This window comes from Crocodylus porosus, unplaced genomic scaffold, assembly GCF_001723895.1.
Source record: "Crocodylus porosus isolate Cpor-Errol unplaced genomic scaffold, CroPor_comp1, whole genome shotgun sequence".
NCBI classification, from domain to species: Eukaryota; Metazoa; Chordata; order Crocodylia; family Crocodylidae; genus Crocodylus; species Crocodylus porosus.
Window position 1 is genome coordinate 72,524,081 of NW_017728948.1, and position 4,854 is coordinate 72,528,934.

Here is a 4,854-nt window from a genome sequence, read left to right on the forward strand (position 1 = left end):
GGGCCAGTAGCTGCGGTCGAGCCTGGGTTGCCTGCGGGAGCTGGCAACTGCGTGGGCTCTGCTGGGGCTGCAAGAGGTGCGAACCTGTTGCTAAGCTCCGGCGGGGCAGGGGCCTTTGTGCGGCGGGCCTTAGGGCCCTTGACCACCTTGGTCCAGATATCGATAATGGTCATAGCATTCCAAGGCTTAGGATGTGACTAGATTATTTCATTGAGTCAAAAGCCTCAGAAGCAGCTGTCTGCAACATTGTATATTGGCATTAACGCATTACTTTTAACTGGATAAAATCACGGGTAATTTTTGGCTATCAAGGTATCACATATCCGCACTGTGGCACATGCTACAAATAAATAACTCTTGTTTTCAAACAGCCATGAAAACAAAGAAACACCTAATCATAACAGCAAGGGATGCCCATTAATATTAGCCGCCCTCCGTATATTGCAACTGTTTTGCAATTAACAGATTATTTCAGCAATAAAAACTGAGATCAGCCATACACCATAAAAGGTCCAACTAGCTATAAAGTTAGACCTTGCAAATGTGTACTAACTTTATAGCTAGTTGCTATCCAGCTAAAATTTGCTTTATAGCTTTAATTTGCACATGTAGCAGGATTTCTCCTGCAGCTGGGAGTCCCATCAGCTAAGCAGGCTCCCGGCCACAGGGGTGCACCATGGCCACCTGGGGCTGTTAGTCCCAGAGCTGAGGGGGTTCTCAGCCTTCATACCTGAGGGAGGGGTGTGGTGTGCCCTCATGGCTGGAATATCACAGCAGCTGTGATGTACCAGCTGCAAGGTGCCTACGACTCTCATTGTGGCTGGGAGATTGCAGTCCTGTAACTGATGGGACTCTCAGCCCTGGCTGCAGCCCACACATCCAGGACTGCAAGTCTTACCCCCAGATGCATACAGTGGGGCACAGCAGGGACTGTAAGCATATGTCTACACATGTCTGCCCTTAATGCACCTTAAAAAATGGTGATTTAAGGCTATTCAAGCCTAAATTTGATACCTGCATAGAGCAAGTAACAAATTTAGCCACAGATAACTAAATCACATTAGCAAATGTGTAGACACTTAATGCACATGAACATGTATGTCCATTGACTTGGGTCTAATGTTAGTCCCAACTTAATCCACACACTTGCATTAATGGACATTAGTGCATGCATTAGTTTAGAGTGTGTAAAAGTATGTGTAGACATGCCCAGTAAGTTCCCTATTTGCTGGGGCAGGGGGAGCCTGGGATTTCCATCTGGGATCACCACCCTGGGCTCCTTCTATTATATCAATAAGGCCTAATACGATCTTATGCTGAATCCCACAATCATTCTTCTTGCCATGCCACACATGACAGGAGGCACAATTGTGCAGATCATGTATTAGATCCTATTGCACCTTTACTTGCACATGAGTGTGTTCGAGGAGGGCCTCACCCTGCCTCGGCTCCTACTTTGCCCAGCCCCCCAGGGAGCCACATGACTGGAGCCTTGCAAACAGGATGTACAAATAGGCATGCTTCTGGGCCTGGCACATGACTCAGTATGGGAGTTTGCACAGGAGAGTAAGCAGGAGGGCCCAAGGCCCTGCCTGTGAGCCCCCTAGGGTAGGCAGTCCCAGTCACAGCCAGCATACCAGTGGCATCATGTGGAAGGGCATGCACCACAACCTGAGGGTCCCCGAGGGGTCTGTGCCCTGCCTTTGGCTCCTCAGTGGCCTCCCCCTAGATGGAGCCCAAGGTTCCAGGCTCCATGCAGACATTGTCTTTGGCTGCGGGCGCTGCCTGACACTTTTTCAGGCTCTAGGGTCTGGAAGCATGGCCACCCCCTCTTATGAGGTCTGTTCCCTTTTAGGGTCTCTGGGACACCACCTGGAGGAGTGCCAGGCCACAGTCCAGAGACTGCATACCATCAGGGATGGTGAGCAAGAGATAGACTCCTACTACCAGGCCCTTCTCCCCCTGCAGGCGGAGGGTAGACCAAGGTCTCCTTCCAGGACAAGGGAGGACTCAGGGACTTCCCATTCTGTCCAGCCAAGGGGTTGGACCAAGGTGGTCAAGGGCTCCAAGGCCTGCTGCACCAAGGTGCCTGCCCAAATACAGCTTTGCAATAGGTATGAACCTCTTGCACCCCCAGCAGAGCCTGCCAAGCTGCCAGCTCCTGCAGGCAACACAGCCTTAACTGTAGTTACCACCCCTACTGTCCCTAAGACAAAATGCAAGGTGTTTGTCATGAGAGACTCCATCCTGAGGTGGACTGAGGGGGCAATCTGCTGCCCCGACCCCTTAGTCCAGGAAGTCTTCTGCTTCCCAGGAACCCAAATCCAAGACATTGTGGAGAAGATCTCTGAGCTCCTCCGGCCCACTGACCACTACCCTATGCTCCTTACCCATGTGGGCACAAATGACATGGCTCGGAGCACTCCCAGCTGGGTCATGAAGCGCTACAGGGATTTGGGAGTGGGGCTTAAGGGGTTGGAGGCACAGGTGGTGTTTTCATTGATCCTCCCAGTTTTGGGCTACAGGCTGAGGAGGGAGAGGAGAATTGAGGTAGTGAACCAAAGACTCTCACGCTGGTGTCATCAGGAAGGCTTTGGCTTCCATGACCACAGTCCACTCTTTAGTGAGAGACACAGTGAGCTTCTGGGAAGGGATGACCTCCACCTCTCTCTGCTGGGGGGGAGGCTCATCTAAGCCAGACTGGCTGGCCCATTCAAATGGGCTTTAAACTAAGCCCACCGAGGGATGGGGGGACCACTGCCACTGCTAACCCTCTGAGCAACCCTTGCAAAGCCAGTGCCTAGTTAAGGGAGTCCACCCCTGCCACAGAACTGGAGTGAGCTGTAAGCAAGGCAAGGGCCCCCAAGGGGACACTTGTGTGCCTGTACACAAATGCTAGGAGCTTGGGGAATAAACACGATGAACTTGTCCTCCTGCTTAACACAAATAATTATGATGTTATAGGAATAATGGAGACCTGGTGGGACTCCACCCATGACTGGGTCATGGGTAAAGATGGCTATAACCTGTACAGGAGAGATCGAGTGGACAAAAGGGGTGGGGGTATAGCTCTCTATGTCAAGGAAAGCTACGCATCCCTGCAAGCCGATATTGGCAACCAAGGTGGATGACTGGAGACCCTCTGGGTTAAAATCCACAGGTAACATGGCACAGGGGACACAATGGTGGGAGTCTACTACAGACCTCCTACCCAGGATCGCTTGACCAGGAGTTCACCAGGAAATTGTCTAAGGCCGCACACGCCCAGTGCATGGTTGTCATGGGAGACTTCAACTACCCAGACGTCTCATGGGAAGAGCACTCAGCCAAATCCAAGTGGTCACAAAGCTTTCTCTAATGTGTGGATGAGCTCTATGTGACACAAGAAGTCAATGGGCTGATGAGAGGTAAAGCGCTCCTTGACCTGGTTCTGGGGGATGGGGGATGACCTAATCAGTGAACTAACAATCAAAGGGAAGCTGGGTGATAGTGACCATGAGCTGATCACTTTCACCATACACCATAAAGCTGGCAAGTCGGTCAGCAATACAGAAGTCCTTAATTTCAGGAAAGTGACTTTTACAAGCTCAGGAGGCCTGTCAGTGAGGCCCTAAAGGGAGGGGAGTTCAGGACAAGTTGCTCCTCAAAGGAGCAATCCTGGATGTACAAGCAAAATCTATTCCATCTCAGAGGAAAGGCAGCAACAGGGCACAGCAGCCCCCTTGGATTTCCAGGGAACTAGTGGACCTCCTGTCTCTAAAAAGAAAGATATACAAAGGATGAAGAACTGGATCCACCTCCAAGGAGGAATACTCTGCACTAGTCTGGACCTGCAGGGACTGAACCAGGAAAGCCAAGGCTGCGATGGAAGTCCAACTAGCTACAAGTATCAAGGAAAATAAAAAGTCCTTTTTTAGATATGTGGGGAACCAGAGGGAAAGCAAGGGTAACATTGGACCCCTGCTAAATCAGATGGGATAACTGACAACTGACTCCCAGGAAAAAGCCAACTTGCTAAATGGGTAATTTGCATTGGGCTTTCACCAGTCCCATGGGACACTGCTACCCATTATGGGACAGGGAGGCCCGGGTAAGGGAGGTTCCTTACCCTCCATCAATGCTGACCTCATGAAGGAACACCTTGAGAGGCTGGATACCTTCAAGTCAGCTCGCCCTGACAGCTTACACCCCTGAGCACTCAAGGAGCTGGACAGCATCATAGCTCAGCCCCTGGCATGGATCTTTCAGAACTCTTGGTGCTCAGCTTAAGTGCCCAAAAATTGGAAATAGGCACCAATGTGGTGCCGATTTTCAAGAAAGGGAGGAAAGTGGATCTGGCAAACTACAGGCCCATCAGCCTGACCTCTATCCTGAGGAAGGTTTTAGAGAGGATTATCAAAAAGGCCATTCTTAACAGACTAGCCAATGGCAACATCCTGAGGGATAGCCAGCATGGGTTTGTTGATGGTAGGTCTTGCTTGACCAATCTTATTTCCTTTTATGACCAGGTGACCTATCACCTGGACAAGGGAGAAGAGATTGATGTCAATATCTTGACTTTAAAAAGCCTTCAATCTGGTATCCCCTGATCATCTCTTGGCAAAAATGGCTAACTGTTGCCTTGGCCACACCATGATCCACTAGCTGGGGAATTGGCTCCGTGGTAGCACCCAGAAGGTGGTGGTTGATGGAAGTGAATTGTTGTGGTGTCCTGTGACCAGTGGGGTCCCTCATGAAGGAACATCTTGAGAAGCTGGATACCTTCAAGTCAGCCAGCCCTGACAATCTGCACCCCAGGGTACTCAAGGAGCTGGCGAGCGTCATAGCCCAGCCCCTGGCACGGATCTTTGAAAA